This window comes from Pseudorasbora parva, chromosome 15, assembly GCF_024679245.1.
Source record: "Pseudorasbora parva isolate DD20220531a chromosome 15, ASM2467924v1, whole genome shotgun sequence".
NCBI lineage: Eukaryota > Metazoa > Chordata > Actinopteri > Cypriniformes > Gobionidae > Pseudorasbora > Pseudorasbora parva.
In genome coordinates, this window is record NC_090186.1 from 2717126 (window position 1) to 2735314 (window position 18189).

An 18189-nucleotide genomic window follows, 5' to 3' on the forward strand; every position below is an offset into this window, starting at 1 on the left:
ACGCTTGGCCGAACGAATCACTGCTTTGAGGTGCCACGCGCTGGTGGCCCCTGCTGGTCAGAACAGTGGAAATGCAACACAAACCCAGGCCAAATATGCATAAAAACACCTTTTACAAGCCCATTGCGCAGTCAGCTGATCATCATCAGGCGAGTCTTGAACGGCGGGTTGACTGTAAAGCCTGAGCTTATGCAAGGTGTTTGGCCGTCATAAAGAAGAAACCTCCCCGTCGGGGAATCGAACCCCGGTCTTCCGCGTGACAGGCGGAGATACTGTCCACTATACTAACGAGGACTGAGTCTTGCAGACACTGTTTTGCATGCGCAACCCTTGAGAAGTCGCTAAATACTGGGTATGCTTTCCATTATGGGAGTCATTATTTAACCCTTTTATTTTGGCCAAGGGGGCAGGAGAGGAGCTTACCCTGTCCTGTGGAGGAATCAACCCGCAATGGAAGGAGATGAAGGGTTTTTCATTTCGCTTCCAGGAAGTTCATAAAAAAATCTCGTGCGAATACTACCATTGGTCTTCAACGTACTATCGGCCTCAGTGACATCGTCTTAGGCATGGTTTGCGGTCATCTGGTGATGGGGCGGATTCTTATTACATTTGCTCCTTCCAATGGAAATGGCTCGATGATTTAAAAAAGAAAAAAGCAGGGTGGCAGGATCCAGCACCAGACGTTACCCTTGCTGAGCATTGTGGCATGTTGGTGGGAGCCCATTGGCCCAACATCTCAGGGGTACAACTCGAGTTTCTCTTCATTCACGCATAAATCTTTCGCCTTTTACTAAAGATTTCCGTGGAGGGGAACATTTGCGAGTTTTTGCTATTTTTGGATGCTCTGCTCACAGCAGAGCCACGTGTATTTGTTCAAAAACAGAGCATTTTTTTGGAAGCGTTAGGGTCAACTGAACCGAACGCTTGGCCGAACGAATCACTGCTTTGAAGTGCCACGCGCTGGTGGCCCCTGCTGGTCAGAACAGTGGAAATGCAACACAAACCCAGGCCAAATATGCATAAAAACACCTTTTACAAGCCCATTGCGCAGTCAGCTGATCATCATCAGGCGAGTCTTGAACGGCGGGTTCACTGTAAAGCCTGAGCTTATGCAAGGTGTTTGGCCGTCATAAAGAAGAAACCTCCCCGTCGGGGAATCGAACCCCGGTCTTCCGCGTGACAGGCGGAGATACTGTCCACTATACTAACGAGGACTGAGTCTTGCAGACACTGTTTTGCATGCGCCACCGTTGAGAAGTCGCTAACTACTGGGTATGCTTTCCATTGTGGGAGTCATTATTTAACCCTTTTATTTTGGCCAAGGGGGCAGGAGAGGAGCTTACTCTGTCCTGTGGAGGAATCAACCCGCAATGGAAGGAGATGAAGGGTTTTTCATTTCGCTTCCAGGAAGTTCATAAAAAAATCTTGTGCGAATACTACCATTGGTCTTCAACGTACTATCGGCCTCAGTGACATCGTCTTACGCAGGGTTTGCGGTCATCTGGTGATGGGGCGGATTCTTATTACATTTGCTCCTTCCAATGGAAATGGCTCGATGATTTAAAAAAGAAAAAAGCAGGGTGGCAGGATCCAGCACCAGACGTTACCCTTGCTGAGCATTGTGGCATGTTGGTGGGAGCCCATTGGCCCAACATCTCAGGGGTACAACTCGAGTTTCTCTTCATTCACGCATAAATCTTTCGCCTTTTACTAAAGATTTCCGTGGAGGGGAACATTTGCGAGTTTTTGCTATTTTTGGATGCTCTGCTCACAGCAGAGCCACATGTATTTGTTCAAAAACAGAGCATTTTATTGGAATCTTTGGGGTCAACTGAACAGAACGCTTGGCCGAACGAATCACTGCTTTGAGGTGCCACGCGCTGGTGGCCCCTGCTGGTCAGAACAGTGGAAATGCAACACAAACCCAGGCCAAATATGCATAAAAACACCTTTTACAAGCCCATTGCGCAGTCAGCTGATCATCATCAGGCTAGTCTTGAACGGCGGGTTGACTGTAAACCCTGAGCTTATGCAAGGTGTTTGGCCGTCATAAAGAAGAAACCTCCCCGTCGGGGAATCGAACCCCGGTCTTCCGCGTGACAGGCGGAGATACTGTCCACTATACTAACGAGGACTGAGCCTCAGTGACATCGTCTTAGGCAGAGTTTGCGGTCATCTGGTGATGGGGCGGATTCTTATTACATTTGCTCCTTCCAATGGAAATGGCTCGATGATTTAAAAAAGAAAAAAGCAGGGTGGCAGGATCCAGCACCAGACGTTACCCTTGCTGAGCATTGTGGCATGTTGGTGGGAGCCCATTGGCCCAACATCTCAGGGGTACAACTCGAGTTTCTCTTCATTCACGCATAAATCTTTCGCCTTTTACTAAAGATTTCCGTGGAGGGGAACATTTGCGAGTTTTTGCTATTTTTGGATGCTCTGCTCACAGCAGAGCCACATGTATTTGTTCAAAAACAGAGCATTTTATTGGAATCTTTGGGGTCAACTGAACCGAACGCTTGGCCGAACAAATCACTGCTTTGAGGTGCCACGCGCTGGTGGCCCCTGCTGGTCAGAACAGTGGAAATGCAACACAAACCCAGGCCAAATATGCATAAAAACACCTTTTACAAGCCCATTGCGCAGTCAGCTGATCATCATCAGGCGAGTCTTGAACGGCGGGGGTTGACTGTAAAGCCTGAGCTTATGCAAGGTGTTTTGCCGTCATAAAGAAGAAACCTCCCCGTCGGGGAATCGAACCCCGGTCTTCCGCGTGACAGGCGGAGATACTGTCCACTATACTAACGAGGACTGAGTCTTGCAGACACTGTTTTGCATGCGCAACCGTTGAGAAGTCGCTAAATACTGGGTATGCTTTTTCATTATGGGAGTCATTATTTAACCCTTTTATTTTGGCCAAGGGGGCAGGAGAGGAGCTTACCCTGTCCTGTGGAGGAATCAACCCGCAATGGAAGGAGATGAAGGGTTTTTCATTTCGCTTCCAGGAAGTTCATAAAAAAATCTTGTGCGAATACTACCATTGGTCTTCAACGTACTATCGGCCTCAGTGACATCGTCTTAGGCAGGGTTTGCGGTCATCTGGTGATGGGGCGGATTCTTATTACATTTGCTCCTTCCAATGGAAATGGCTCGATGATTTAAAAAAGAAAAAAGCAGGGTGGCAGGATCCAGCACCAGACGTTACCCTTGCTGAGCATTGTGGCATGTTGGTGGGAGCCCACTGGCCCAACATCTCAGGGGTACAACTCGAGTTTCTCTTCATTCACGCATAAATCTTTCGCCTTTTACTAAAGATTTCCGTGGAGGGGAACATTTGCGAGTTTTTGCTATTTTTGGATGCTCTGCTCACAGCAGAGCCACATGTATTTGTTCAAAAACAGAGCATTTTATTGGAATCTTTGGGGTCAACTGAACCGAACGCTTGGCCGAACGAATCACTGCTTTGAGGTGCCACGCGCTGGTGGCCCCTGCTGGTCAGAACAGTGGAAATGCAACACAAACCCAGGCCAAATATGCATAAAAACACCTTTTACAAGCCCATTGCGCAGTCAGCTGATCATCATCAGGCGAGTCTTGAACGGCGGGTTGACTGTAAAGCCTGAGCTTATGCAAGGTGTTTGGCCGTCATAAAGAAGAAACCTCCCCATCGGGGAATCGAACCCCGGTCTTCCGCGTGACAGGCGGAGATACTGTCCACTATACTAACGAGGACTGAGTCTTGCAGACACTGTTTTGCATGCGCAACCGTTGAGAAGTCGCTAACTACTGGGTATGCTTTCCATTATGGGAGTCATTATTTAACCCTTTTATTTTGGCCAAGGGGGCAGGAGAGGAGCTTACCCTGTCCTGTGGAGGAATCAACCCGCAATGGAAGGAGATGAAGGGTTTTTCATTTCGCTTCCAGGAAGTTCATAAAAAAATCTTGTGCGAATACTACCATTGGTCTTCAACGTACTATCGGCCTCAGTGACATCGTCTTAGGCAGGGTTTGCGGTCATCTGGTGATGGGGCGGATTCTTATTACATTTGCTCCTTCCAATGGAAATGGCTCGATGATTTAAAAAAGAAAAAAGCAGGGTGGCAGGATCCAGCACCAGACGTTACCCTTGCTGAGCATTGTGGCATGTTGGTGGGAGCCCATTGGCCCAACATCTCAGGGGTACAACTCGAGTTTCTCTTCATTCACGCATAAATCTTTCGCCTTTTACTAAAGATTTCCGTGGAGGGGAACATTAGCGAGTTTTTGCTATTTTTGGATGCTCTGCTCACAGCAGAGCCACATGTATTTGTTCAAAAACAGAGCATTTTATTGGAATCTTTGGGGTCAACTGAACCGAACGCTTGGCCGAACGAATCACTGCTTTGAGGTGCCACGCGCTGGTGGCCCCTGCTGGTCAGAACAGTGGAAATGCAACACAAACCCAGGCCAAATATGCATAAAAACACCTTTTACAAGCCCATTGCGCAGTCAGCTGATCATCATCAGGCGAGTCTTGAACGGCGGGTTGACTGTAAAGCCTGAGCTTATGCAAGGTGTTTTGCCGTCATAAAGAAGAAACCTCCCCGTCGGGGAATCGAACCCCGGTCTTCCGCGTGACAGGCGGAGATACTGTCCACTATACTAACGAGGACTGAGTCTTGCAGACACTGTTTTGCATGCGCAACCGTTGAGAAGTCGCTAACTACTGGGTATGCTTTCCATTATGGGAGTCATTATTTAACCCTTTTATTTTGGCCAAGGGGGCAGGAGAGGAGCTTACCCTGTCCTGTGGAGGAATCAACCCGCAATGGAAGGAGATGAAGGGTTTTTCATTTCGCTTCCAGGAAGTTCATAAAAAAATCTTGTGCGAATACTACCATTGGTCTTCAACGTACTATCGGCCTCAGTGACATCGTCTTAGGCAGGGTTTGCGGTCATCTGGTGATGGGGCGGATTCTTATTACATTTGCTCCTTCCAATGGAAATGGCTCGATGATTTAAAAAAGAAAAAAGCAGGGTGGCAGGATCCAGCACCAGACGTTACCCTTGCTGAGCATTGTGGCATGTTGGTGGGAGCCCATTGGCCCAACATCTCAGGGGTACAACTCGAGTTTCTCTTCATTCACGCATAAATCTTTCGCCTTTTACTAAAGATTTCCGTGGAGGGGAACATTAGCGAGTTTTTGCTATTTTTGGATGCTCTGCTCACAGCAGAGCCACATGTATTTGTTCAAAAACAGAGCATTTTATTGGAATCTTTGGGGTCAACTGAACCGAACGCTTGGCCGAACGAATCACTGCTTTGAGGTGCCACGCGCTGGTGGCCCCTGCTGGTCAGAACAGTGGAAATGCAACACAAACCCAGGCCAAATATGCATAAAAACACCTTTTACAAGCCCATTGCGCAGTCAGCTGATCATCATCAGGCGAGTCTTGAACGGCGGGTTGACTGTAAAGCCTGAGCTTATGCAAGGTGTTTTGCCGTCATAAAGAAGAAACCTCCCCGTCGGGGAATCGAACCCCGGTCTTCCGCGTGACAGGCGGAGATACTGTTCACTATACTAACGAGGACTGAGTCTTGCAGACACTGTTTTGCATGCGCAACCGTTGAGAAGTCGCTAACTACTGGGTATGCTTTCCATTATGGGAGTCATTATTTAACCCTTTTATTTTGGCCAAGGGGGCAGGAGAGGAGCTTACCCTGTCCTGTGGAGGAATCAACCCGCAATGGAAGGAGATGAAGGGTTTTTCATTTCGCTTCCAGGAAGTTCATAAAAAAATCTCGTGCGAATACTACCATTGGTCTTCAACGTACTATCGGCCTCAGTGACATCGTCTTAGGCAGGGTTTGCGGTCATCTGGTGATGGGGCGGATTCTTATTACATTTGCTCCTTCCAATGGAAATGGCTCGATGATTTAAAAAAGAAAAAAGCAGGGTGGCAGGATCCAGCACCAGACGTTACCCTTGCTGAGCATTGTGGCATGTTGGTGGGAGACCATTGGCCCAACATCTCAGGTGTACAACTCGAGTTTCTCTTCATTCACGCATAAATCTTTCGCCTTTTACTAAAGATTTCCGTGGAGGGGAACATTTGCGAGTTTTTGCTATTTTTGGATGCTCTGCTCACAGCAGAGCCACATGTATTTGTTCAAAAACAGAGCATTTTATTGGAATCTTTGGGGTCAACTGAACAGAACGCTTGGCCGAACGAATCACTGCTCTGAGGTGCCACGCGCTGGTGGCCCCTGCTGGTCAGAACAGTGGAAATGCAACACAAACCCAGGCCAAATATGCATAAAAACACCTTTTACAAGCCCATTGCGCAGTCAGCTGATCATCATCAGGCGAGTCTTGAACGGCGGGTTGACTGTAAAGCCTGAGCTTATGCAAGGTGTTTGGCCGTCATAAAGAAGAAACCTCCCCGTCGGGGAATCGAACCCCGGTCTTCCGCGTGACAGGCGGAGATACTGTCCACTATACTAACGAGGACTGAGTCTTGCAGACACTGTTTTGCATGCGCAACCGTTGAGAAGTCGCTAACTACTGGGTATGCTTTCCATTATGGGAGTCATTATTTAACCCTTTTATTTTGGCCAAGGGGGCAGGAGAGGAGCTTACCCTGTCCTGTGGAGGAATCAACCCGCAATGGAAGGAGATGAAGGGTTTTTCATTTCGCTTCCAGGAAGTTCATAAAAAAATCTTGTGCGAATACTACCATTGGTCTTCAACGTACTATCGGCCTCAGTGACATCGTCTTAGGCAGGGTTTGCGGTCATCTGGTGATGGGGTGGATTCTTATTACATTTGCTCCTTCCAATGGAAATGGCTCGATGATTTAAAAAAGAAAAAAGCAGGGTGGCAGGATCCAGCACCAGACGTTACCCTTGCTGAGCATTGTGGCATGTTGGTGGGAGCCCATTGGCCCAACATCTCAGGGGTACAACTCGAGTTTCTCTTCATTCACGCATAAATCTTTCGCCTTTTACTAAAGATTTCCGTGGAGGGGAACATTTGCGAGTTTTTGCTATTTTTGGATGCTCTGCTCACAGCAGAGCCACATGTATTTGTTCAAAAACAGAGCATTTTATTGGAATCTTTGGGGTCAACTGAACCGAACGCTTGGCCGAACGAATCACTGCTTTGAGGTGCCACGCGCTGGTGGCCCCTGCTGGTCAGAACAGTGGAAATGCAACACAAACCCAGGCCAAATATGCATAAAAACACCTTTTACAAGCCCATTGCGCAGTCAGCTGATCATCATCAGGCGAGTCTTGAACGGCGGGTTGACTGTAAAGCCTGAGATTATGCAAGGTGTTTTGCCGTCATAAAGAAGAAACCTCCCCGTCGGGGAATCGAACCCCGGTCTTCCGCGTGACAGGCGGAGATACTGTCCACTATACTAACGAGGACTGAGTCTTGCAGACACTGTTTTGCATGCGCAACCGTTGAGAAGTCGCTAACTACTGGGTATGCTTTCCATTATGGGAGTCATTATTTAACCCTTTTATTTTGGCCAAGGGGGCAGGAGAGGAGCTTACCCTGTCCTGTGGAGGAATCAACCCGCAATGGAAGGAGATGAAGGGTTTTTCATTTCGCTTCCAGGAAGTTCATAAAAAAATCTCGTGCGAATACTACCATTGGTCTTCAACGTACTATCGGCCTCAGTGACATCGTCTTAGGCAGGGTTTGCGGTCATCTGGTGATGGGGCGGATTCTTATTACATTTGCTCCTTCCAATGGAAATGGCTCGATGATTTAAAAAAGAAAAAAGCAGGGTGGCAGGATCCAGCACCAGACGTTACCCTTGCTGAGCATTGTGGCATGTTGGTGGGAGCCCATTGGCCCAACATCTCAGGTGTACAACTCGAGTTTCTCTTCATTCACGCATAAATCTTTCGCCTTTTACTAAAGATTTCCGTGGAGGGGAACATTTGTGAGTTTTTGCTATTTTTGGATGCTCTGCTCACAGCAGAGCCACATGTATTTGTTCAAAAACAGAGCATTTTATTGGAATCTTTGGGGTCAACTGAACAGAACGCTTGGCCGAACGAATCACTGCTCTGAGGTGCCACGCGCTGGTGGCCCCTGCTGGTCAGAACAGTGGAAATGCAACACAAACCCAGGCCAAATATGCATAAAAACACGTTTTACAAGCCCATTGCGCAGTCAGCTGATCATCATCAGGCGAGTCTTGAACGGCGGGTTGACTGTAAAGCCTGAGCTTATGCAAGGTGTTTGGCCGTCATAAAGAAGAAACCTCCCCGTCGGGGAATCGAACCCCGGTCTCCGCGTGACAGGCGGAGATACTGTCCACTATACTAACGAGGACTGAGTCTTGCAGACACTGTTTTGCATGCGCAACCGTTGAGAAGTCGCTAACTACTGGGTATGCTTTCCATTATGGGAGTCATTATTTAACCCTTTTATTTTGGCCAAGGGGTCAGGAGAGGAGCTTACCCTGTCCTGTGGAGGAATCAACCCGCAATGGAAGGAGATGAAGGGTTTTTCATTTCGCTTTTAGGAAGTTCATAAAAAAATCTCGTGCGAATACTACCATTGGTCTTCAACGTACTATCGGCCTCAGTGACATCGTCTTAGGCAGGGTTTGCGGTCATCTGGTGATGGGGCGGATTCTTATTACATTTGCTCCTTCCAATGGAAATGGCTCGATGATTTAAAAAAGAAAAAAGCAGGGTGGCAGGATCCAGCACCAGACGTTACCCTTGCTGAGCATTGTGGCATGTTGGTGGGAGCCCATTGGCCCAACATCTCAGGGGTACAACTCGAGTTTCTCTTCATTCACGCATAAATCTTTCGCCGTTTACTAAAGATTTCCGTGGAGGGGAACATTTGCGAGTTTTTGCTATTTTTGGATGCTCTGCTCACAGCAGAGCCACATGTATTTGTTCAAAAACAGAGCATTTTATTGGAATCTTTGGGGTCAACTGAACAGAACGCTTGGCCGAACGAATCACTACTTTGAGGTGCCACGCGCTGGTGGCCCCTGCTGGTCAGAACAGTGGAAATGCAACACAAACCCAGGCCAAATATGCATAAAAACACCTTTTACAAGCCCATTGCGCAGTCAGCTGATCATCATCAGGCGAGTCTTGAACGGCGGGTTGACTGTAAAGCCTGAGCTTATGCAAGGTGTTTGGCCGTCATAAAGAAGAAACCTCCCCGTCGGGGAATCGAACCCCGGTCTTCCGCGTGACAGGCGGAGATACTGTCCACTATACTAACGAGGACTGAGTCTTGCAGACACTGTTTTGCATGCGCAACCGTTGAGAAGTCGCTAACTACTGGGTATGCTTTCCATTATGGGAGTCATTATTTAACCCTTTTATTTTGGCCAAGGGGGCAGGAGAGGAGCTTACCCTGTCCTGTGGAGGAATCAACCCGCAATGGAAGGAGATGAAGGGTTTTTCATTTCGCTTCCAGGAAGTTCATAAAAAAATCTTGTGCGAATACTACCATTGGTCTTCAACGTACTATCGGCCTCTGTGACATCGTCTTAGGCAGGGTTTGCGGTCATCTGGTGATGGGGCGGATTCTTATTACATTTGCTCCTTCCAATGGAAATGGCTCGATGATTTAAAAAAGAAAAAAGCAGGGTGGCAGGATCCAGCACCAGACGTTACCCTTGCTGAGCATTGTGGCATGTTGGTGGGAGCCCATTGGCCCAACATCTCAGGGCTACAACTCGAGTTTCACTTCATTCACGCATAAATCTTTCGCCTTTTACTAAAGATTTCCGTGGAGGGGAACATTTGCGAGTTTTTGCTATTTTTGGATGCTCTGCTCACAGCAGAGCCACATGTATTTGTTCAAAGACAGAGCATTTTATTGGAATCTTTGGGGTCAACTGAACCGAACGCTTGGCCGAACGAATCACTGCTTTGAGGTGCCACGCGCTGGTGGCCCCTGCTGGTCAGAACAGTGGAAATGCAACACAAACCCAGGCCAAATATGCATAAAAACACCTTTTACAAGCCCATTGCGCAGTCAGCTGATCATCATCAGGCGAGTCTTGAACGGCGGGTTGACTGTAAAGCCTGAGCTTATGCAAGGTGTTTGGCCGTCATAAAGAAGAAACCTCCCCGTCGGGGAATCGAACCCCGGTCTTCCGCGTGACAGGCGGAGATACTGTCCACTATACTAACGAGGACTGACTCTTGCAGACACTGTTTTGCATGCGCAACCGTTGAGAAGTCGCTAACTACTGGGTATGCTTTCCATTATGGGAGTCATTATTTAACCCTTTTATTTTGGCCAAGGGGGCAGGAGAGGAGCTTACCCTGTCCTGTGGAGGAATCAACCCGCAATGGAAGGAGATGAAGGGTTTTTCATTTCGCTTCCAGGAAGTTCATAAAAAAATCTTGTGCGAATACTACCATTGGTCTTCAACGTACTATCGGCCTCAGTGACATCGTCTTAGGCAGGGTTTGCGGTCATCTGGTGATGGGGCGGATTCTTATTACATTTGCTCCTTCCAATGGAAATGGCTCGATGATTTAAAAAAGAAAAAAGCAGGGTGGCAGGATCCAGCACCAGACGTTACCCTTGCTGAGCATTGTGGCATGTTGGTGCGAGCCCATTGGCCCAACATCTCAGGGGTACAACTCGAGTTTCTCTTCATTCACGCATAAATCTTTCGCCTTTTACTAAAGATTTCCGTGGAGGGGAACATTTGCGAGTTTTTGCTATTTTTGGATGCTCTGCTCACAGCAGAGCCACATGTATTTGTTCAAAAACAGAGCATTTTATTGGAATCTTTGGGGTCAACTGAACAGAACGCTTGGCCGAACGAATCACTGCTTTGAGGTGCCACGCGCTGGTGGCCCCTGCTGGTCAGAACAGTGGAAATGCAACACAAACCCAGGCCAAATATGCATAAAAACACCTTTTACAAGCCCATTGCGCAGTCAGCTGATCATCATCAGGCTAGTCTTGAACGGCGGGTTGACTGTAAACCCTGAGCTTATGCAAGGTGTTTGGCCGTCATAAAGAAGAAACCTCCCCGTCGGGGAATCGAACCCCGGTCTTCCGCGTGACAGGCGGAGATACTGTCCACTATACTAACGAGGACTGAGCCTCAGTGACATCGTCTTAGGCAGAGTTTGCGGTCATCTGGTGATGGGGCGGATTCTTATTACATTTGCTCCTTCCAATGGAAATGGCTCGATGATTTAAAAAAGAAAAAAGCAGGGTGGCAGGATCCAGCACCAGACGTTACCCTTGCTGAGCATTGTGGCATGTTGGTGGGAGCCCATTGGCCCAACATCTCAGGGGTACAACTCGAGTTTCTCTTCATTCACGCATAAATCTTTCGCCTTTTACTAAAGATTTCCGTGGAGGGGAACATTTGTGAGTTTTTGCTATTTTTGGATGCTCTGCTCACAGCAGAGCCACATGTATTTGTTCAAAAACAGAGCATTTTATTGGAATCTTTGGGGTCAACTGAACCGAACGCTTGGCCGAACAAATCACTGCTTTGAGGTGCCACGCGCTGGTGGCCCCTGCTGGTCAGAACAGTGGAAATGCAACACAAACCCAGGCCAAATATGCATAAAAACACCTTTTACAAGCCCATTGCGCAGTCAGCTGATCATCATCAGGCGAGTCTTGAACGGCGGGGGTTGACTGTAAAGCCTGAGCTTATGCAAGGTGTTTTGCCGTCATAAAGAAGAAACCTCCCCGTCGGGGAATCGAACCCCGGTCTTCCGCGTGACAGGCGGAGATACTGTCCACTATACTAACGAGGACTGAGTCTTGTAGACACAGTTTTGCATGCGCAACTGTTGAGAAGTCGCTAAATACTGGGTATGCTTTCCATTATGGGAGTCATTATTTAACCCTTTTATTTTGGCCAAGGGGGCAGGAGAGGAGCTTACCCTGTCCTGTGGAGGAATCAACCCGCAATGGAAGGAGATGAAGGGTTTTTCATTTCGCTTCCAGAAAGTTCATAAAAAAATCTCGTGCGAATACTACCATTGGTCTTCAACGTACTATCGGCCTCAGTGACATCGTCTTAGGCAGGGTTTGCGGTCATCTGGTGATGGGGCGGATTCTTATTACATTTGCTCCTTCCAATGGAAATGGCTCGATGATTTAAAAAAGAAAAAAGCAGGGTGGCAGGATCCAGCACCAGACGTTACCCTTGCTGAGCATTGTGGCATGTTGGTGGGACCCCATTGGCCCAACATCTCAGGTGTACAACTCAGGTTTCTCTTCATTCACGCATAAATCTTTCGCCTTTTACTAAAGATTTCCGTGGAGGGGAACATTTGCGAGTTTTTGCTATTTTTGGATGCTCTGCTCACAGCAGAGCCACATGTATTTGTTCAAAAACAGAGCATTTTATTGGAATCTTTGGGGTCAACTGAACAGAACGCTTGGCCGAACGAATCACTGCTCTGAGGTGCCACGCGCTGGTGGCCCCTGCTGGTCAGAACAGTGGAAATGCAACACAAACCCAGGCCAAATATGCATAAAAACACCTTTTACAAGCCCATTGCGCAGTCAGCTGATCATCATCAGGCGAGTCTTGAACGGCGGGTTGACTGTAAAGCCTGAGCTTATGCAAGGTGTTTGGCCGTCATAAAGAAGAAACCTCCCCGTCAGGGAATCGAACCCCGGTCTCCGCGTGACAGGCGGAGATACTGTCCACTATACTAACGAGGACTGAGTCTTGCAGACACTGTTTTGCATGCGCAACCGTTGAGAAGTCGCTAACTACTGGGTATGCTTTCCATTATGGGAGTCATTATTTAACCCTTTTATTTTGGCCAAGGGGTCAGGAGAGGAGCTTACCCTGTCCTGTGGAGGAATCAACCCGCAATGGAAGGAGATGAAGGGTTTTTCATTTCGCTTTTAGGAAGTTCATAAAAAAATCTCGTGCGAATACTACCATTGGTCTTCAACGTACTATCGGCCTCAGTGACATCGTCTTAGGCAGGGTTTGCGGTCATCTGGTGATGGGGCGGATTCTTATTACATTTGCTCCTTCCAATGGAAATGGCTCGATGATTTAAAAAAGAAAAAAAGCAGGGTGGCAGGATCCAGCACCAGACGTTACCCTTGCTGAGCTGTGGCATGTTGGTGGGAGCCCATTGGCCCAACATCTCAGGGGTACAACTCGAGTTTCTCTTCATTCACGCATAAATCTTTCGCCTTTTACTAAAGATTTCCGTGGAGGGGAACATTTGCGAGTTTTTGCTATTTTTGGATGCTCTGCTCACAGCAGAGCCACATGTATTTGTTCAAAAACAGAGCATTTTATTGGAATCTTTGGGATCAACTGAACCGAACGCTTGGCCGAACGAATCACTGCTTTGAGGTGCCACGCGCTGGTGGCCCCTGCTGGTCAGAACAGTGGAAATGCAACACAAACCCAGGCCAAATATGCATAAAAACACCTTTTACAAGCCCATTGCGCAGTCAGCTGATCATCATCAGGCGAGTCTTGAACGGCGGGGGTTGACTGTAAAGCCTGAGCTTATGCAAGGTGTTTGGCCGTCATAAAGAAGAAACCTCCCCGTCGGGGAATCGAACCCCGGTCTTCCGCGTGACAGGCGGAGATACTGTCCACTATACTAACGAGGACTGAGTCTTGCAGACACTGTTTTGCATGCGCAACCGTTGAGAAGTCGCTAAATACTGGGTATGCTTTCCATTATGGGAGTCATTATTTAACCCTTTTATTTTGGCCAAGGGGGCAGGAGAGGAGCTTACCCTGTCCTGTGGAGGAATCAACCCGCAATGGAAGGAGATGAAGGGTTTTTCATTTCGCTTCCAGGAAGTTCATAAAAAAATCTCGTGCGAATACTACCATTGGTCTTCAACGTACTATCGGCCTCAGCGACATTCGTCTTAGGCAGGGTTTGCGGTCATCTGGTGATGGGGCGGATTCTTATTACATTTGCTCCTTCCAATGGAAATGGCTCGATGATTTAAAAAAGAAAAAAGCAGGGTGGCAGGATCCAGCACCAGACGTTACCCTTGCTGAGCATTGTGGCATGTTGGTGGGAGCCCATTGGCCCAACATCTCAGGGGTACAATTCGAGTTTCTCTTCATTCACGCATAAATCTTTCGCCTTTTACTAAAGATTTCCGTGGAGGGGAACATTTGTGAGTTTTTGCTATTTTTGGATGCTCTGCTCACAGCAGAGCCACATGTATTTGTTCAAAAACAGAGCATTTTATTGGAATCTTTGGGGTCAACTGAACCGAACGCTTGGCCGAACAAATCACTGCTTTGAGGTGCCACGCGCTGGTGGCCCCTGCTGGTCAGAACAGTGGAAATGCAACACAAACCCAGGCCAAATATGCATAAAAACACCTTTTACAAGCCCATTGCGCAGTCAGCTGATCATCATCAGGCGAGTCTTGAACGGCGGGGGTTGACTGTAAAGCCTGAGCTTATGCAAGGTGTTTTGCCGTCATAAAGAAGAAACCTCCCCGTCGGGGAATCGAACCCCGGTCTTCCGCGTGACAGGCGGAGATACTGTCCACTATACTAACGAGGACTGAGTCTTGCAGACACTGTTTTGCATGCGCAACCGTTGAGAAGTCGCTAACTACTGGGTATGCTTTCCATTATGGGAGTCATTATTTAACCCTTTTATTTTGGCCAAGGGGGCAGGAGAGGAGCTTACCCTGTCCTGTGGAGGAATCAACCCGCAATGGAAGGAGATGAAGGGTTTTTCATTTCGCTTCCAGAAAGTTCATAAAAAAATCTCGTGCGAATACTACCATTGGTCTTCAACGTACTATCGGCCTCAGTGACATCGTCTTAGGCAGGGTTTGCGGTCATCTGGTGATGGGGCGGATTCTTATTACATTTGCTCCTTCCAATGGAAATGGCTCGATGATTTAAAAAAGAAAAAAGCAGGGTGGCAGGATCCAGCACCAGACGTTACCCTTGCTGAGCATTGTGGCATGTTGGTGGGACCCCATTGGCCCAACATCTCAGGTGTACAACTCGAGTTTCTCTTCATTCACGCATAAATCTTTCGCCTTTTACTAAAGATTTCCGTGGAGGGGAACATTTGCGAGTTTTTGCTATTTTTGGATGCTCTGCTCACAGCAGAGCCACATGTATTTGTTCAAAAACAGAGCATTTTATTGGAATCTTTGGGGTCAACTGAACAGAACGCTTGGCCGAACGAATCACTGCTCTGAGGTGCCACGCGCTGGTGGCCCCTGCTGGTCAGAACAGTGGAAATGCAACACAAACCCAGGCCAAATATGCATAAAAACACCTTTTACAAGCCCATTGCGCAGTCAGCTGATCATCATCAGGCGAGTCTTGAACGGCTGGTTGACTGTAAAGCCTGAGCTTATGCAAGGTGTTTGGCTGTCATAAAGAAGAAACCTCCCCGTCGGGGAATCGAACCCCGGTCTCCGCGTGACAGGCGGAGATACTGTCCACTATACTAACGAGGACTGAGTCTTGCAGACACTGTTTTGCATGCGCAACCGTTGAGAAGTCGCTATCTACTGGGTATGCTTTCCATTATGGGAGTCATTATTTAACCCTTTTATTTTGGCCAAGGGGTCAGGAGAGGAGCTTACCCTGTCCTGTGGAGGAATCAACCCGCAATGGAAGGAGATGAAGGGTTTTTCATTTCGCTTTTAGGAAGTTCATAAAAAAATCTCGTGCGAATACTACCATTGGTCTTCAACGTACTATCGGCCTCAGTGACATCGTCTTAGGCAGGGTTTGCGGTCATCTGGTGATGGGGCGGATTCTTATTACATTTGCTCCTTCCAATGGAAATGGCTCGATGATTTAAAAAAGAAAAAAGCAGGGTGGCAGGATCCAGCACCAGACGTTACCCTTGCTGAGCTGTGGCATGTTGGTGGGAGCCCATTGGCCCAACATCTCAGGGGTACAACTCGAGTTTCTCTTCATTCACGCATAAATCTTTCGCCTTTTACTAAAGATTTCCGTGGAGGGGAACATTTGCGAGTTTTTGCTATTTTTGGATGCTCTGCTCACAGCAGAGCCACATGTATTTGTTCAAAAACAGAGCATTTTATTGGAATCTTTGGGATCAACTGAACCGAACGCTTGGCCGAACGAATCACTGCTTTGAGGTGCCACGCGCTGGTGGCCCCTGCTGGTCAGAACAGTGGAAATGCAACACAAACCCAGGCCAAATATGCATAAAAACACCTTTTACAAGCCCATTGCGCAGTCAGCTGATCATCATCAGGCGAGTCTTGAACGGCGGGGGTTGACTGTAAAGCCTGAGCTTATGCAAGGTGTTTGGCCGTCATAAAGAAGAAACCTCCCCGTCGGGGAATCGAACCCCGGTCTTCCGCGTGACAGGCGGAGATACTGTCCACTATACTAACGAGGACTGAGTCTTGCAGACACTGTTTTGCATGCGCAACCGTTGAGAAGTCGCTAAATACTGGGTATGCTTTCCATTATGGGAGTCATTATTTAACCCTTTTATTTTGGCCAAGGGGGCAGGAGAGGAGCTTACCCTGTCCTGTGGAGGAATCAACCCGCAATGGAAGGAGATGAAGGGTTTTTCATTTCGCTTCCAGGAAGTTCATAAAAAAAATCTCGTGCGAATACTACCATTGGTCTTCAACGTACTATCGGCCTCAGCGACATTCGTCTTAGGCAGGGTTTGCGGTCATCTGGTGATGGGGCGGATTCTTATTACATTTGCTCCTTCCAATGGAAATGGCTCGATGATTTAAAAAAGAAAAAAGCAGGGTGGCAGGATCCAGCACCAGACGTTACCCTTGCTGAGCATTGTGGCATGTTGGTGGGAGCCCATTGGCCCAACATCTCAGGGGTACAACTCGAGTTTCTCTTCATTCACGCATAAATCTTTCGCCTTTTACTAAAGATTTCCGTGGAGGGGAACATTTGCGAGTTTTTGCTATTTTTGGATGCTCTGCTCACAGCAGAGCCACATGTATTTGTTCAAAAACAGAGCATTTTATTGGAATCTTTGGGGTCAACTGAACCGAACGCTTGGCCGAACGAATCACTGCTTTGAGGTGCCACGCGCTGGTGGCCCCTGCTGGTCAGAACAGTGGAAATGCAACACAAACCCAGGCCAAATATGCATAAAAACACCTTTTACAAGCCCATTGCGCAGTCAGCTGATCATCATCAGGCGAGTCTTGAACGGCGGGTTGACTGTAAAGCCTGAGCTTATGCAAGGTGTTTGGCCGTCATAAAGAAGAAACCTCCCCGTCGGGGAATCGAACCCCGGTCTAAAGCGTGACAGGCGGAGATACTGTCCACTATACTAACTAGGACTGAGTCTTGCAGACACTGTTTTGCATGCGCAACCGTTGAGAAGTCGCTAACTACTGGGTATGCTTTCCATTATGGGAGTCATTATTTAACCCTTTTATTTTGGCCAAGGGGGCAGGAGAGGAGCTTACCCTGTCCTGTGGAGGAATCAACCCGCAATGGAAGGAGATGAAGGGTTTTTCATTTCGCTTCCAGGAAGTTCATAAAAAAATCTTGTGCGAATACTACCATTGGTCTTCAACGTACTATCGGCCTCAGTGACATCGTCTTACGCAGGGTTTGCGGTCATCTGGTGATGGGGCGGATTCTTATTACATTTGCTCCTTCCAATGGAAATGGCTCGATGATTTAAAAAAGAAAAAAGCAGGGTGGCAGGATCCAGCACCAGACGTTACCCTTGCTGAGCATTGTGGCATGTTGGTGGGAGCCCATTGGCCCAACATCTCAGGGGTACAACTCGAGTTTCTCTTCATTCACGCATAAATCTTTCGCCTTTTACTAAAGATTTCCGTGGAGGGGAACATTTGCGAGTTTTTGCTATTTTTGGATGCTCTGCTCACAGCAGAGCCACATGTATTTGTTCAAAAACAGAGCATTTTATTGGAATCTTTGGGGTCAACTGAACAGAACGCTTGGCCGAACGAATCACTGCTTTGAGGTGCCACGCGCTGGTGGCCCCTGCTGGTCAGAACAGTGGAAATGCAACACAAACCCAGGCCAAATATGCATAAAAACACCTTTTACAAGCCCATTGCGCAGTCAGCTGATCATCATCAGGCGAGTCTTGAACGGGGGGTTGACTGTAAAGCCTGAGCTTATGCAAGGTGTTTTGCCGTCATAAAGAAGAAACCTCCCCGTCGGGAAATCGAACCCCGGTCTTCCGCGTGACAGGCGGAGAT

At 47.9% G+C, this 18189-nt stretch overlaps 34 non-coding genes across 34 annotated transcripts; 20 read left to right on the plus strand and 14 right to left on the minus strand.

The window, feature by feature from the left end:
* Window positions 1-222: 222 nt before the first annotated feature.
* Window positions 223-294, minus strand: trnad-guc (transfer RNA aspartic acid (anticodon GUC)). The gene has a single exon. It is a non-coding gene; the product is annotated as a tRNA-Asp (tRNA).
* A 451-nt stretch (window positions 295-745) lies between these two features.
* On the plus strand, window positions 746-861 carry LOC137042164 (U5 spliceosomal RNA). Its single transcript, XR_010898279.1, has one exon. It is a non-coding gene; the product is annotated as a U5 spliceosomal RNA (small nuclear RNA).
* A 281-nt stretch (window positions 862-1142) lies between these two features.
* On the minus strand, window positions 1143-1214 carry trnad-guc (transfer RNA aspartic acid (anticodon GUC)). Its single transcript has one exon. It is a non-coding gene; the product is annotated as a tRNA-Asp (tRNA).
* A 451-nt stretch (window positions 1215-1665) lies between these two features.
* On the plus strand, window positions 1666-1781 carry LOC137042165 (U5 spliceosomal RNA). The gene has a single exon (XR_010898280.1). It is a non-coding gene; the product is annotated as a U5 spliceosomal RNA (small nuclear RNA).
* A 281-nt stretch (window positions 1782-2062) lies between these two features.
* Window positions 2063-2134, minus strand: trnad-guc (transfer RNA aspartic acid (anticodon GUC)). Its single transcript has one exon. It is a non-coding gene; the product is annotated as a tRNA-Asp (tRNA).
* Window positions 2135-2340: 206 nt separating this feature from the next.
* On the plus strand, window positions 2341-2456 carry LOC137042166 (U5 spliceosomal RNA). The gene has a single exon (XR_010898281.1). It is a non-coding gene; the product is annotated as a U5 spliceosomal RNA (small nuclear RNA).
* Window positions 2457-2739: 283 nt separating this feature from the next.
* Window positions 2740-2811, minus strand: trnad-guc (transfer RNA aspartic acid (anticodon GUC)). The gene has a single exon. It is a non-coding gene; the product is annotated as a tRNA-Asp (tRNA).
* A 452-nt stretch (window positions 2812-3263) lies between these two features.
* On the plus strand, window positions 3264-3379 carry LOC137042167 (U5 spliceosomal RNA). Its single transcript, XR_010898282.1, has one exon. It is a non-coding gene; the product is annotated as a U5 spliceosomal RNA (small nuclear RNA).
* Window positions 3380-4183: 804 nt separating this feature from the next.
* Window positions 4184-4299, plus strand: LOC137042218 (U5 spliceosomal RNA). Its single transcript, XR_010898330.1, has one exon. It is a non-coding gene; the product is annotated as a U5 spliceosomal RNA (small nuclear RNA).
* A 281-nt stretch (window positions 4300-4580) lies between these two features.
* On the minus strand, window positions 4581-4652 carry trnad-guc (transfer RNA aspartic acid (anticodon GUC)). The gene has a single exon. It is a non-coding gene; the product is annotated as a tRNA-Asp (tRNA).
* A 451-nt stretch (window positions 4653-5103) lies between these two features.
* LOC137042219 (U5 spliceosomal RNA) lies at window positions 5104-5219 on the plus strand. Its single transcript, XR_010898331.1, has one exon. It is a non-coding gene; the product is annotated as a U5 spliceosomal RNA (small nuclear RNA).
* An 804-nt stretch (window positions 5220-6023) lies between these two features.
* LOC137042169 (U5 spliceosomal RNA) lies at window positions 6024-6139 on the plus strand. The gene has a single exon (XR_010898283.1). It is a non-coding gene; the product is annotated as a U5 spliceosomal RNA (small nuclear RNA).
* Window positions 6140-6420: 281 nt separating this feature from the next.
* On the minus strand, window positions 6421-6492 carry trnad-guc (transfer RNA aspartic acid (anticodon GUC)). The gene has a single exon. It is a non-coding gene; the product is annotated as a tRNA-Asp (tRNA).
* Window positions 6493-6943: 451 nt separating this feature from the next.
* Window positions 6944-7059, plus strand: LOC137042170 (U5 spliceosomal RNA). Its single transcript, XR_010898284.1, has one exon. It is a non-coding gene; the product is annotated as a U5 spliceosomal RNA (small nuclear RNA).
* Window positions 7060-7340: 281 nt separating this feature from the next.
* Window positions 7341-7412, minus strand: trnad-guc (transfer RNA aspartic acid (anticodon GUC)). Its single transcript has one exon. It is a non-coding gene; the product is annotated as a tRNA-Asp (tRNA).
* A 451-nt stretch (window positions 7413-7863) lies between these two features.
* On the plus strand, window positions 7864-7979 carry LOC137042104 (U5 spliceosomal RNA). Its single transcript, XR_010898222.1, has one exon. It is a non-coding gene; the product is annotated as a U5 spliceosomal RNA (small nuclear RNA).
* Window positions 7980-8782: 803 nt separating this feature from the next.
* On the plus strand, window positions 8783-8898 carry LOC137042261 (U5 spliceosomal RNA). The gene has a single exon (XR_010898370.1). It is a non-coding gene; the product is annotated as a U5 spliceosomal RNA (small nuclear RNA).
* Window positions 8899-9179: 281 nt separating this feature from the next.
* trnad-guc (transfer RNA aspartic acid (anticodon GUC)) lies at window positions 9180-9251 on the minus strand. Its single transcript has one exon. It is a non-coding gene; the product is annotated as a tRNA-Asp (tRNA).
* A 451-nt stretch (window positions 9252-9702) lies between these two features.
* On the plus strand, window positions 9703-9818 carry LOC137042228 (U5 spliceosomal RNA). Its single transcript, XR_010898339.1, has one exon. It is a non-coding gene; the product is annotated as a U5 spliceosomal RNA (small nuclear RNA).
* Window positions 9819-10099: 281 nt separating this feature from the next.
* Window positions 10100-10171, minus strand: trnad-guc (transfer RNA aspartic acid (anticodon GUC)). The gene has a single exon. It is a non-coding gene; the product is annotated as a tRNA-Asp (tRNA).
* Window positions 10172-10622: 451 nt separating this feature from the next.
* LOC137042171 (U5 spliceosomal RNA) lies at window positions 10623-10738 on the plus strand. Its single transcript, XR_010898285.1, has one exon. It is a non-coding gene; the product is annotated as a U5 spliceosomal RNA (small nuclear RNA).
* A 281-nt stretch (window positions 10739-11019) lies between these two features.
* Window positions 11020-11091, minus strand: trnad-guc (transfer RNA aspartic acid (anticodon GUC)). Its single transcript has one exon. It is a non-coding gene; the product is annotated as a tRNA-Asp (tRNA).
* Window positions 11092-11297: 206 nt separating this feature from the next.
* Window positions 11298-11413, plus strand: LOC137042105 (U5 spliceosomal RNA). Its single transcript, XR_010898223.1, has one exon. It is a non-coding gene; the product is annotated as a U5 spliceosomal RNA (small nuclear RNA).
* A 283-nt stretch (window positions 11414-11696) lies between these two features.
* Window positions 11697-11768, minus strand: trnad-guc (transfer RNA aspartic acid (anticodon GUC)). Its single transcript has one exon. It is a non-coding gene; the product is annotated as a tRNA-Asp (tRNA).
* A 451-nt stretch (window positions 11769-12219) lies between these two features.
* On the plus strand, window positions 12220-12335 carry LOC137042100 (U5 spliceosomal RNA). Its single transcript, XR_010898219.1, has one exon. It is a non-coding gene; the product is annotated as a U5 spliceosomal RNA (small nuclear RNA).
* Window positions 12336-13137: 802 nt separating this feature from the next.
* On the plus strand, window positions 13138-13253 carry LOC137042172 (U5 spliceosomal RNA). The gene has a single exon (XR_010898286.1). It is a non-coding gene; the product is annotated as a U5 spliceosomal RNA (small nuclear RNA).
* A 283-nt stretch (window positions 13254-13536) lies between these two features.
* trnad-guc (transfer RNA aspartic acid (anticodon GUC)) lies at window positions 13537-13608 on the minus strand. Its single transcript has one exon. It is a non-coding gene; the product is annotated as a tRNA-Asp (tRNA).
* A 452-nt stretch (window positions 13609-14060) lies between these two features.
* Window positions 14061-14176, plus strand: LOC137042230 (U5 spliceosomal RNA). Its single transcript, XR_010898341.1, has one exon. It is a non-coding gene; the product is annotated as a U5 spliceosomal RNA (small nuclear RNA).
* Window positions 14177-14459: 283 nt separating this feature from the next.
* Window positions 14460-14531, minus strand: trnad-guc (transfer RNA aspartic acid (anticodon GUC)). Its single transcript has one exon. It is a non-coding gene; the product is annotated as a tRNA-Asp (tRNA).
* Window positions 14532-14982: 451 nt separating this feature from the next.
* On the plus strand, window positions 14983-15098 carry LOC137042173 (U5 spliceosomal RNA). Its single transcript, XR_010898287.1, has one exon. It is a non-coding gene; the product is annotated as a U5 spliceosomal RNA (small nuclear RNA).
* An 801-nt stretch (window positions 15099-15899) lies between these two features.
* On the plus strand, window positions 15900-16015 carry LOC137042174 (U5 spliceosomal RNA). Its single transcript, XR_010898288.1, has one exon. It is a non-coding gene; the product is annotated as a U5 spliceosomal RNA (small nuclear RNA).
* A 283-nt stretch (window positions 16016-16298) lies between these two features.
* trnad-guc (transfer RNA aspartic acid (anticodon GUC)) lies at window positions 16299-16370 on the minus strand. The gene has a single exon. It is a non-coding gene; the product is annotated as a tRNA-Asp (tRNA).
* Window positions 16371-16823: 453 nt separating this feature from the next.
* LOC137042175 (U5 spliceosomal RNA) lies at window positions 16824-16939 on the plus strand. Its single transcript, XR_010898289.1, has one exon. It is a non-coding gene; the product is annotated as a U5 spliceosomal RNA (small nuclear RNA).
* Window positions 16940-17743: 804 nt separating this feature from the next.
* On the plus strand, window positions 17744-17859 carry LOC137042176 (U5 spliceosomal RNA). The gene has a single exon (XR_010898290.1). It is a non-coding gene; the product is annotated as a U5 spliceosomal RNA (small nuclear RNA).
* The last annotated feature ends 330 nt before the right edge of the window (window positions 17860-18189 follow it).